General features: G+C 36.2%; 1 protein-coding gene across 4 annotated transcripts in view; it reads left to right on the top strand.

Moving 5' to 3' along the window:
* The window catches only part of LOC145284964 (FMRFamide receptor-like), a 1,154,906-nt gene that overhangs the window by 941,349 nt on the left and 199,616 nt on the right, over positions 1–13,941 (top strand). For all 4 annotated transcript variants that reach the window (XM_080134068.1, XM_080134067.1, XM_080134066.1 and 1 more), the window contains one exon: positions 6,732–6,775. The gene's annotated coding sequence lies outside the window, so the exon portion shown is untranslated. The remainder of the gene's footprint in view (positions 1–6,731; positions 6,776–13,941) is intronic.

The following is a 13,941-nucleotide window of genomic DNA, read 5'->3' as shown; positions in this document are numbered from 1 at the left end:
ATGAATAATGAAAAATTATGAAATGTGAGTTATATGACTGATGTGTTTTTATTGAAATAAACAGACCAGATAATGTCTTAAAGTTATTGCTTTAGTAATAGGAGACGACAGAGTGAGTTAAATCATGAAAATGATGGTAGAAATTAATAGCATATCCAAGAATTATGCAAAATAATTTAATGTGAGTTACTTTATTGGTGAGTGTGTAATGAAATAAATAGCCCAGACAATGTATGAAAGTTTTTATTTTAGTAAGAGCGGGGTGATAATGTGGGTTAAATCATGAAAAATTCAACGAGATAGACACAAATATATACTAGCAGAATACTCGGAGTGACCCAGGATTGAATGAGATGCATGCAAATGTATACTAGCACAATACATGGGCGCTTAGGATTGAATGAGATAAATGCAAATATATACTAGCAGAATACTTGGCGTTGTCTGAGATTGAATGAGATTGATTGAAATATATACTAGCAGAATTTCTTGCGTTGCCCAGGATTTAAGGAGATTGGTGGAGATATATACTAGCAGAATACCCGGCGTTGCCCTGGATTGAATAATGTTGGTTAGAATATATACTAGCAAAATATCCGGTATCGCTTGGGATTGAATGAGATACGTGGAAATATATATTAGCAGAATACCCTGCATTGCTCTGTATTGAATGAGATAGGTGGAAATATATAGAAGCAGAATACCAGGCATCGTCCTAAATTTTATGAGGCAGGTTCAAATAAATACTAACAGAATACCTGGCATCGCCTGGGATTGAATAAGGTAGGTACAAATACAGAATAGACAAATACTTAGCATGTCTGCCCATATACACCAGCAGAATACCCGGCATTGCTCAAGATTGAATGAGATAGGTGAGAAAATATACTATCAATATCCCTGGCGTCGCCAGAGATTGAAGGATATTGATGGAAATATCTATTAGCAGAATTCTTGTATTGAATGAGAATAATCACCTTCACTCTGGATTAAATGAGGGTGGTAAAAGATAAAGTTTGTACCAGAAATTGCTTAAACAATTTTCTATCTCAAAATTACTTTATTTGTGAAGTCGATTCCGGATATGGCTAAAATAGTTTACGATCTTAAAATTAAATTAATGCATATATATAGTTGGTTTACTATGAAATTTTACTAGGCCAGTTTCTATAGGGGGAGGTGATCTTAATTTATTTGAAATTTTTATGTTATCATCCGGGCATGATGTGAGGGTTGGCGAGGTGGGTAGAAAGAAGCATGATTATGTTAATTTTAAGTTCTCTTTTGGGGGTTGGGTTAATTTTAAGTTCTATTTTAGGGATTTGGTTTGAGAGAGTAATGTCCGTTTTGGGGTCAAAAATAATGTGAAATTGTTTCATATATGTATTTAAATTACATGTCTTAGTGTAGGTAAAATTATTTTAAATGTGTGTTGAATATTCACCGGCCTTGCAAAGGTAAAATTATTTCATATACATGGCGTAAATTATCTACCCTAGGTAAGATACAATTATTTCATACGTCTAATACCTGTCCTAGCTAGGTAAAATACCCTTTTGCTCGAAATAGCAAATGATAGGTAGACATTAAAACTTTCTCACTCCTAAGAATAACAAAAATGTTCAAAATCAAATTCAATTTTCCCATTGTTTATACGGTCCCGAGCAACGCCGGGTAGCCCCGCTAGTTATTATATAAAGGATAATTATCACTACAAATATTTTTCAAATATTAATTGGATACACTTATTTTTTATCAATGTTACTTTATAAATAGCCACTTAAGTTTTAATTAATACGTCTTCTACCACTAATTAAATAATTATAATAAAATGACAAATATTTATTTTATTGAATTTTTACAGATTTATTAATAATGATGATAATAATAAACAAGTAAATGGGGGTTTAATGATGTGTAAGCAATGTGGGCTATATGCATACCAGCACATATGTGTATATAGGTATACGTAAGTGGGTGGGGATGTGCTCATACATGGGTATATGGTTTAATAAATTCATTTATAAACATGGTACTGAGTACACGTGTATATGCTCATGCAAGTTTATATGGTTGAATTGATTTCTTAAAATATACTTAATAATAATAATCGCCCATAAAAAATAAGCCATAATGCATTAAATACATAAATTCGAATAAAAATGATTTAAATTATTCCAACATATTTCACCATACCACACTGAGTTAATAATTAAATAAATTAAATTAAATTAAATAAATTAACAAATTTTAAACAAAACATATAAAATAACGAATTCAAATCCCCCCTCCAAAAAAATTAAATGCAATATAATACACTTCAATTCAAATCCCCCCTCCAAAAAAAATAAATGCAATATAATACACTTAACTTTGAAGAACCATCTGGATTAAATTATAACTCGCCCTATATAAAAGATAACATACTTACCACCCTTTAGATAAGCTTATTAAGTAGTCTCCATTTATTAATTAATTAAATTCGGATTCTATTGTTTTAACCGTTGCCCAACTAGAACGCAGAAAATAAAAACAAACAAATACATTAATAAACAATAATTATGTTCAAAATACAAATAATTTTAAAGTGCAGGTACAATTAAATATAAATAATGCTGAATTTATGAAAATAACTTACTAATAAAAATTAAATAAAAATTAAATAAAAATCTAATTATATTAAAATAAAATACTAAATAACATGTTTCATGACATTGTTTGCTGCGAGACTGTTACTGTTTACAGAAGCGCGTTTCAACCAAAGCCAAACACATATCTAATGAAGTAATCTTTCTCGAAGTATTATAGAACACGGATATTCAACTAGGCCAGCTGACTCAGTTGAAATGTGAATAACATGTGCCTAGGAAATATATAAATATATACACATGTATCTGTAATTTGTATTAATAAAACTATTCTTCATCCGCTTTAGTTTGTGTCTTTCCATAACCTCTGCATTGTACTGCCTTCTACATACCACAGATAACTAAATACTATACAATGCTTCGAGCAAACTACATTCACCTCTTCACTGCTTATTTCGTGCCCAACGGTCCTAAGATCGAGATGCAACTGCGAATCTCCGGACGTTCGGAAACTCACCTTTACGGGAATTCATGGACCACTCCTAAATATATTTTTTATCTTTGAACCTGTGTGTTTACTGTTAAATATTTCAGACTTTACTGAAAATACTCTTGGATGATATTGCTTATCTTATTGTGTCTACTCGGATGACATTCTCGAGGTTGAGTGTCGGTCACTCAGAATTCTACCCGGAGCATCCGACATTGCCCGGCCATAATATGCAATATATATATACATATATATATTTCTTCTTTTACTTCTTTTCTTTTCCATTTTTCTCTTCTTACTATAACATATTGACTTGCAGAGAGGATGGTTTATTTATTCTATAAATGGAATTATCTAGTCCTATACTAAAAAGGGGGGTTAACTTTATGGTTTATTTTTTATGTGAGTTTCCAATGTTTTTCTCTCGTCGGCGTCAATATTTTATTATATTCAATATATAATTTTATAATTGATTTTCAGTAAATATCTTCTAATTATTTTTTCTAATGAATTTGCAATTTTTATGTTGGACAATATCATATGTATATAAACGTTTTCATTGGATGATACTATTATGATTTTCATTACTCTCTACTACACTACCATGTGTCTACTTCTCTTCCTTTTTAAATAAAGAGAAGTGAGATTTACGGGAATTATCGAGAATGCCTCCACACTGTATTTTCTATTTTCTATTAAAAAAATAACTTAGTATTGTACTTAATATAAGTCCAGTTAAACGATTTCATGCTAGAAACAGAGAAAGGTTCCCCTCTCACGTACTGAAATATAGGAAAGTAAAAAAAAAAACATGAAATAAATAAACTGATCTTTTTTCCAATTCTTACTTGCAAACCTTAAATAGTTTAGCCAAAAGAAGATCAGCATGGGTAATTAAAAATCTGATAGAAATGGTGTCTGCCGTCCAACACTTTCGAATTCGGTATGTGTCAGTTTATGAGTCATTTAAAGGGCAACATAGGGCTGTTGCTAAGAGTAACTTCTACTAAGAGCAGGATCCGACATGAATTTATTAACAAGATTTACTGTGACAGGGGTAGGCTAGTTTTCGGTACTATCATTTTGAATAAAAGATTTGCGATATTTAAATATTATTTTTTTTATTTACAACCTGGTACATAGCACCGACTACCATAGTAATAAACATATTTAAATGCGAGTTAATGTGTTAATTACTTTTTTTTGTTTTTAAGTTGGAAAATCTAAAACAAAAAGTTGGTATATTTTGTTTTTACTGATGATTCATCACTTATCAAGGCCCAGAGGCCACTCGAGGATAAGGGTAAAAGAGTGTATAGTAGTCAATGGGAAAATATCTTAGTAACCTTTAGTTGTGGAAATTTGGTAAATTGGATTACTTAAGGGGGACTACTCATTATGAACTTGCGTGCATTGGACTTCAAGAGACTATATTATAGTCAGCTGGAAAGCAGGAAAACGGAAGAGAGTTTCACAGGTGTGCAGATCCAAGAAAAAAGCTTAGTTCATAGAATCCACGCTTAGGTTTGAGCACAGATGAATAGTGGGGAAATTATTGATAGTGTCGTCAGCTAGACAAGTGTTTCTCGTAAATGTTTGACGAGGGGGAATAGATTGGAGCTCAGACGAGCACTTACCTTGAAAATAACGGTAAAACAGAGACAGGCTCTAAACCTCTCTTTTTTGAGCAAGTTGTTGAAGGGAGAAGAGAAAAGGGCATCCCTACTAGGTTACCAAGTCTATTTTCAACTATGTCAAGGCAGGATAATGTCTTTCTAGCAGACTCTACCAAGATATGGTGACAATACTCTAGTCTTGGACGTACTTGGCTCTTATATAGGTAGAGAATTGCATCAGCAGTAAGGTATCTACTGGATCGATATTTTTGCAGCGACTTTGGCAACAGATTCCATGTACGTGTTACATTTTAGATTAGAAGTAAAGGTGAAAACAAGGATCTTGTCAAAACATGAGGCCTCCTGAAGACAAGGGTCATTCATTTTAATTGATGCCAGATAGGGGTCAGAGCTTTGATGTTGTAAATATAGAAACTTGGTTTTAGATGCATTTAAAGTAGCCAGCCACTTTTCCTCATATATTCCTATGATATATAACCATAAGCACATCTGCAGAACGGAAACCATATTGCATATCATTAAGAAGATTACACACACACACACACACACACACACACACACACACACACATACATATATATAGATTTTATTTTTTTGATTTTTAAAAATATTATATATATATATATATATATATATATATATATATATATTTAAAAATCAAAAAATAAAATCTAAAATAAGAACATCATATTTCCTTATATGGTACAATTGTTTCGTTTTGTAACAATTTGGACAAATTTGAACATTATATAATTTACAGATATTTAAAAAATCAGAATTAATATTAATCTCGAAAAATAGGGATTATGAATATATTCATGCATATATATATATATACATATATATATATATATATATATATATATATATATATATATATATATATATATATATATATATATATGATGAATGTATTTTTTTTCCTAATTGTCAATGCATTTGTCAAATCCTCAGGCTTCTCTAACACAATAGGTACAATTTCTACCTTCTTCAACTTCAACAATCTTTTATCTCCTTTTTCAAGTCTTGTATCTTTCGGCATTTTCCTTTTTCCCCTCACATTCACTTTAGCTGCTATATCAAAGCTTATTGCGATTGTGTTCAATTTTTCCAACAAGACTAAATCCGGTAGCCTTGCATCAATCATATTATCACATTGAATATTCATATCCTACAATAATTACACATTATCACTCTTTAGTACCTCTTCTGGAACAAGCTATTATTATATTTCACTGCATTCCAACATTTCTTTTCTTCATATATCCTAATAGACCTTTCTCGTCATGTCGTCTCTTGTATTTCTTTTGAGATAACTTCTCTGACGAAGTGAGTTACATTTAAATTTTATTTTTTAACAGCAGGTCTTTTCACTCTTAACATTCTTTCAACTGCCTTCCATGTCTGTCGTTCAATTCTTTTCATTCTTAACATTCTTTCAACTGCCTTCCATGTAGTCCTGTCTGTCGTTCAATTCTTTTGGGGCTATTTTTCTTCATGCCCTTATGTGGTTTATTGTTTTGTCTCTTGTCTTCAGATCTTGTCTTCAGAGTCTGACTTTATACTGTTTACCTGCAGTTTATTTATTTTAGTTTTAATATTGTTCGTTCTAATCATGTTGTTTTCTGCAACATATTCTCTGTTAATGTGACTTTTTCTTAGACATGTCCAGGTCTTTTCATAATTATTTTGTTTCGTTATTCTTTTTTCCCCCACTTTTATTTGTCCTATTTTGTTTTTGTTTTTTTGTTTTTTGGTTTTTTTTTATTTCTTGTATTGTTTTTCTTGGCAGTGTCTCACGCTGTCGTCATCAGTATTTCTGCATTCTGACTTATGTACTTTTTCAACTTCTTCTTTGTTATTATTATTATTATTATTATTATTATTATTATTATTATTATTATCATTATTATTATTATCATTATTCTTATTATTATTAGTCGTAGTAGTAGCGGCAGTAGTAGTAGAAATAGTGGTATTAGTTATAGTAATGCCATTTATTTTTATTTTTTTCAGTGAGAATATGAAATGCCAACCGATCAGTTTACAGTGTCTTGTATGTAAGTATATTGTTATATTTCTAATCAAATTACTTTATAGAAAAATAACTGCTTTAACCGTGATAGAGTTAAGTAAACGTCTGACCTTGAAAAATCGTGCCACACATTTTGAAAAATGACATATATTTTGTTTATCACAAAAATATTCGTATACTTTATGAAAACATTACCAATATTTATTAGGATTATTAAGATGTGTACATTAAATTCATGCTTTTTGCGATGGACCTTTTAAACTTTTAAATATGGTTTGACAAATTCGTAGTACTTGCGCTTCCCTGGCGCTAAAACTTCCGACAAACCTGACAAGCAGCAGAATCCCACATCTTTATGGTAGACGTACCTAGATGCCGGAAATCCATCTATTCTCATAATTTTTTGTTTAGGATTCTCTTTCGGAATTAGACGAAAAACAAGTAGTTTTTCAAATATTAAACCATGTAATTCTATATGTTATCATGGGTGGCCATTTTGTATGCGTAAGCGCCCATATGGTCGATGCGCGCGCGTCGTTAGAAACTTTCATTAACCTAACTCTAACTACTTGATCTTCATACCACTCGCTAACCAAGCAGTTGAGGTCATCCTAAGCTAGTGCTATCTCTAGGGGATTCCCCCAGCCACCACCCGGGTCAACCTATCATCTACATGCTTCTTTGCCTTAGCCCTATCTTGAGCTAGACGTTGGTTGTACTAGACACAGAAGCGTCTAATCTTAGCCTTAATGCTAACCCACCACTTAGTTCCCGTTACCACCCCCACTAGTTCCTGCTGAATTAATTCTATAACCTTCTGTCAGAAGTCTTCTAGCTCCAATAAGGAGTTATTAAACTTCCAATATCCAACTAGTTTAGTGGAACAGGGGGCCAGATAGGAAGTCTACATCGCCTCTTCTGACTAATCTCTGATCCGAGTAAGTGCTTGGATGGGAAGGCACGCTAGCATACCATGTCCATATCTCCCACCCCGAGTGATCCAGATGAAATCTGTCCATAAGGTCGCATGAAGCCATCAGGTCAGACAGACTGCTGTCACACCATAACAACCTGCTACTCTCCCCACCTTATTTATCTTGGGATCAAGGATGGCATTCCAATCATCCATTAACACTAACCTCTCTGGATCCTCAAGAAACACCCCGAACTACCGAAAAATGGAAACCCTCTCTACCGCAGAATTTGGCACATAAACTGCGACAATTTGAAACACCCTGCTATCAACGGTAACGACTGACTGCCCATCCCTGTTCGCATGAACAACATTCACCGACTCTGACTCTCACTAGCAAGGAGATTCCACGACTATAGGTATTGCCATATGCTGAGTAAACATCAAAGTCGTTTACCAGCACCTCACAATCCCCATCTGAAATAAAGTGGGTCTCCTGAATAGCAGCCATATCTACCTTGAGGGACACCAGATCTCTCACCATGCGCGTGGCTTTGCTTCGACATCTCATGCCCCTCATATTTAATTCAGCCAGGTTTAAAGACATGATCAACAGATTTAAAGTGTCACACACGGGACTGAAGTCCTCGGAAGTGAGGAGATGGCAGGTCTGACCAAGACTGCCTGAAAGCAATTTGGACGTAATCCGTCCATCTCATGCTGCACTTCCCATGTCCAAGGGAAACATTATCTTTAGTATCCTGTAAAATGAAGGGTGAACATAAAGAGGGACCCTACCTTCGCATTTCGCTACCAGCTGCTTCAGCGACGAGTGCTCTTCGTCCACCAGCTTCAGGAATGCCTTCTTAACCTCCTCCACCATGCGCCACAGGGCTTTGGTTCAGTTGTCCCTCCGTCCTCTCACAAAAGTGGTCAGCATCGGGGTGTCCTTCAACTTTGTGGGGTTTGTCACGCTATCCCCCTGAACATAAAGTTCCTTAGTTTGTTGTAAGACACCGTCTGCTTGCCCTTCAAGTCTGGGTAATTTTGCAAAGAGTTCGTCTCACGTAACTTGTCTCCCAGCAGGAACAGATATTTCTTTGTCCACTCTGTACAGTCTGGAGGTGTGAGTTTATGTCTCCAGCTCTGGCTTTTTGTCTGGAGGCCTATCCTCAGAAGGAGTAAGTGAAGAGTCTTGGGGGATTGTATTAGAAGGTGGGGTCGTCTACTTAGCTTCAGAGGTGTTTGGGGGCTTATGGCTGTGGCTGTTGTTTCCACGGCTGCCGTTGAGTAGATGGTGAGGTTGCAGCAGAGATGGATGCGTTCGTCTGTTTACGCTTCGCCACCATACTCCACTGACCTTTGGTATCCTCACTGGGCTTTGTTGACGATCCTTGGTTTCAGTGGTTGTCACCACCCCTGTTGCCAGCACTTTGTTAATTTGTGTCACTTGTTGGCTTGTAACCCCTTTTTTTTTAGCAGGTCTTTGCAATGTGGCTCTGTTTCTGACAGAACCAACAATGAAGGCGTCAACCCTCAACAACCACCATCATATTGGACTCCTTAGAAGCCATCTTTTCTCAACCTCATTGCAACTATGTAGCTGCCCAGGTGGACACCATTTTTGGAACATACCAGGTCTATCTGCTCAACCTCCTTGAACTGGCTAAGAAAGGCTCCCAATATCTCTACACAGAGATCAGATGGAGCAGTGAAAATTTGTACCAGGATTCTCCTCCTACCCTGGTACTCCAGCAGCAGCTTTACTCCTCCGCATTGAAGCTCCTTGTGTGAGAGTCTTTCCGTGTCGTCTTTGTTGGAGAGCAGTGTGTTCCACATTGCGAAGCTCCTTTGATGTATATACTTGGCAGGTATATTCAGCTTTTGGAGAAGCTCGGCCATCTCCTCCTTTTTCACTTTACTACATTTTGATCTTGGCCTGAAGTTCAAGGTGGACAAAGCATGGTATTGCAAACCAGCAATAATAGTAGTGATGGATTCTACTGGAGATGTTAATTCAGAATCATGGACGCTAAGCGTGTCACGTCAAAAACATTTCAACAGTAAATATACAAGAATGCTTCAACTAGTTTACAACATATCCTGGAAAAAGTCACCCAAGAAACAAGTCATTGTATAGTTCCCTCCCTTGTGTTTCCAATATTGTGAGACAAAGACGTCTAGCATTTGCCGGTCATATTAGTCGCCATGATGAACCGGTAGGAAAGCTCCTGCTTTGGACTCCAGACGCAAAAAGGAGAGTTGGACGTCTGTGGGAGCCTTTTCTAGTCTCACACAAAAACACGCGTTCACATCTCAAGCTATATTACTTGTCATATATATACGCGCACACAAACATACGTGCGCACGTCCACACACATACATATATTCACGTTCGCGTATATACACTCACATACACGTGTATACACACACGCTAACGTACACACATGTACTCACACACGCGCACACATACGCACACAAGGACAACGTCACTTCCCCTTTCAAAGGAAATCCACACATGCGCAAAACACCACCGGAAACAATTATAAAAGCAAGAGCAATAAGCAGCATCTTCCTTTTCGGACCAGCTTCCGAGGTGAGTGGTCGGTGCACCAGCCGCCGCCGTTTCGGTAGGCGCGTGCACACGCGTGCCTCATGGCACTTGCTAACATGAGAGGCAAAAGGCTAACAGACTATACGTACACTTTATACGATTTCTATCTCCATGGTCTGGATTGACTTTTTCTCATTTTCTCTCTCTCTCTATACTACAATAGACTTTCCTTCTCACCAGCTAATAGCGAGAGACGCACACCAAACTTAAGTCCTGTTTCCCTGTACTGACAGGCAGAAATTTAAATGTAATGTGAAGAAACATTCCCCTGCTGAATTTCCTACATAGTTCCTGTACAAAGTGTCTCAACTAGTAGATCTTTACGTCAAGTGACAATATGTCTTTTTTATGAAGAATAATATCTTACAATTTATTTTACGTTTTTATACGTTATCCGATGTACTTGGTAGAGTAGTAAAAGTGTTAGTTACAAGGCAGAGACTAGAGTTCAATCATTGATCCTGTAATAGTAAAAATGTCAAAATGATTACAATGTTTATTTTGTTAGTGAAGCGGGACATAAACGAACTTCCATATGTTAACTTTCTTAGAATCAAATACAATTATAGTCGTTTTCAAGTTCAATTTTAACAAATTCTTGCAACGTTTTATTTAGTAATCAAATTCGAACAAAATCAAATCCATCGTCTGCAAGTCCCATGATTTTTATCTCACTAAAGATAAACCCTTGTCATCGAATGAACTTTGGCCTTTATTAAGGATAACTCATTATTGCAAAGTAGATACATCCTGGCTTTTACGCAGGAATATAAGTTTATCTACGTGTACATGGTGACTGTTATTGTACAAAGTTTCTGCTGAATTTCTTCCATTTTTCGACAGTACTTCTCCGCCGTAATGGTTTCGCCTTTATTACATGAAACCGACCGCAGACCACCATCACTTAACGAAATCTTCTTTTGGTGAACCTCTGGCTTTGGGAATTCTCGTGGAGCTTAGTCGGCGTTTAACCGCTGAGCTGAGCATCGCTGGTTGTTGTAAAGAATCCACTTTTCATTGCAAGTCACAACCCTATTGAGAAACGGGTCGTTCTTGTCGTGTAAAAAAGTAAGGTTGACACTTCTTAACAGCGTTTCTTTTAGTTATCATTCAATTCGTGAAGCACCCACTTGTCAAGTTATTTTGTTATTCAAATCTCTGTAGTAGTTGGAAATCGTTGTATACGTAACGACTAATTCAGAAAAAAGTTTTCAAAAGAGTTTTGCGTGGATTGGCTTCGACTAAGACTCTTTACTTATCGTTGCGAACATCCAATAGCCGAGCATTACGCTCATCCTCTTTAAGACGCTGGTTGCCGCCACGAAATTTATTCAACTACCATTGTGCTGTAATTATTTCTATGCCAAACGTTTCGTTGATATCGCGATCTGTTTCAGCAGCTTTTTGACTTTGCTTAAATTGAAAAGAAATTTACTTTTTTGCCATTTTGTAATAAACGTTTGGAAAAGAAAACGTAATTGTCTTACATCGATCGTGATTTTAACGATTACTTAGCGATAAGAACGCTCTTTAAAATGACATGTAATGTAAAAGTATTAAAATGAAAACTATTTGGAAAATACATTATTAAATATCAAAATTAAAAATTCCGCAAGAACCTTCTTTTCAACCTAATATGTTTACAATGGAACACTCAGTTCTCTTTGATGAGGTCGAACGCCGCTTTTTACTTACCACTGGCATGGTTCTCAGATTCGACACCGTTTTAACTTGACTATTATTAGCTAAAGGGAAAATAGTTCATATTTACTTGACATTTCAAAAGTCATGATAAACCTGGCTTAATCATTAACTGATACTGGTACTTGTATGTTCTATTTTATATTCAAAACGGAACTGTTTTATTGCCCAACTGTGGTAGGAATCACATTGCCATCCTGGTTATAAAGATAGCGGATGAAAGAAAACTTTATCAGATTTTTTTTTTGTGTAACGGTTTTTGAGAAAGAACAGATAAACAAGTAGTTGGCTCAAAAACAGGTTTCTCTGATCCAACACATATTTCCTTAGTTTTATGTGATAAAATAAAGATATTGAAAGAGGAGACGACGCTGGCCTGTGATCTTGGATTTCATTTGGTGAATTAAGTAGATGATAATATATTAGACATAATTCCTTCATTAAGTTTCCAGACTTTCGTACGGTCACTTTTACTGAACTTACACAGATGAGACTCTTGTCTCCTTCGAAGTAATCTCCTCCGGCTGCAATGCACTAGTTGTTCTGTTCCAGCAAATTCTGAATGTCACGTATTGTGAGGGTAATAATGACTTTCGTCAGTCTCTTTAATCTCCTCAATTGTCTGATGACAACAGCCTCTAAGAGATTCATTGAGATAAGAGAAAAACGAAAAGTCACAGAGAGCAAGATCTGGCCTATAGGGAGGGTGCAGATCTGTCTTGATGCCTATCTTGGTTAAATAGCATGTCACAAACATGGAGTTGTGAACTGTTGCATTCGCGCAAATCTTCCACATCTTCAGTTCTTCGCGAATAATTTTGTTTACAGTTCGTACACTGACATCAAACTGTCTCTAAAAACACGACGGTCCTTATCCATGGAGTCTTTTTTTGGCCAATCAATTCTGATGCTCAAACTTCCTCTTCTCCCACACATGTCATTATCCCTCACAGACTCCTTACTTTCCTAGAATATTTTATTCCACACAAGATTTGATTCTGGATTAGTGCACGACGATTCAAAAGCAGTCTGAAACATTATATACGTTTTTTATAGCATTGTTTTTTTTATTATTATTATTCAATTTTCACCCCAAACAAGGCACAGTGCAACTTTGAAGCAGGGGGATACTATCAGGGACTTAATTAGCGGGGTCATTATGAAGGGAGATGAGTAGAAAAATGTTTGTTGACATTACACTTGAACTTCTGCATATCGTTGCAGTTGGGAAGGCAGAATCCCGGAAGGGAGTTCCAAAGACTCGCAGTTCTGGAGAAGAAACTATTGGAGTAAAAGGCTTTCTTGCACCTAGGGATCTCTACTGTAAAGGGATGAGACTTAGTAGCTTGTCGGGTTTGTCGGGGGTAGTTACGTCGGGGAGGTACAAGTGTTTGCAGTTCGTCAGAGCACTCACCATTGAAGTATTTGTAGAACAGGCAGAATGATGCAACATCTCGTCGATGGGACAGAGGCTGAAGCCTAGATGACAGTTCAGGACCTATCAGGTTGGCGACTCTCTTTTGAACCCTGCCCAGGAGCGAGAGACAAGAAGCAGATGCACCAGCCCAGATGTGACAACAGTACTCCATACATGGGCGAATGGTTGCCTTATAGAGGTATATGATACTGTCAGGCGTAAGTAGTTTTCTAGCACGGTAGAGGGAGCCAACCTTCCTTGCAGCAGTATATGCAATGCTCTCAATGTATCTATTCCAGCTCATATTCCCTGTAAACGTTAGGCCGAGGAGTTTAAAAGAAGTACTTTCAGGTAATGTGTTCTTAACCATTGCTATTGGTGGTAGAGAAGGTTTCTTGTAGTTATTGAAGAAAACAAGCTTAGTTTTAGCAGCATTGAATGTGACCAACCATTTTTGTCCCCATTCCACTACGGATTGGAGGTCATCCTCTAGTGTTTCTGCCATTTCCTTGGATATGTGTTCATTTGTTTTCCCCTCATATCTGT

Source organism: Euprymna scolopes, chromosome 9, assembly GCF_053919585.1.
Source record: "Euprymna scolopes isolate OS-2025 chromosome 9, ASM5391958v1, whole genome shotgun sequence".
NCBI classification, from domain to species: domain Eukaryota; kingdom Metazoa; phylum Mollusca; class Cephalopoda; order Sepiida; family Sepiolidae; genus Euprymna; species Euprymna scolopes.
This window is presented reverse-complemented; position numbering and strand designations above follow the sequence as displayed.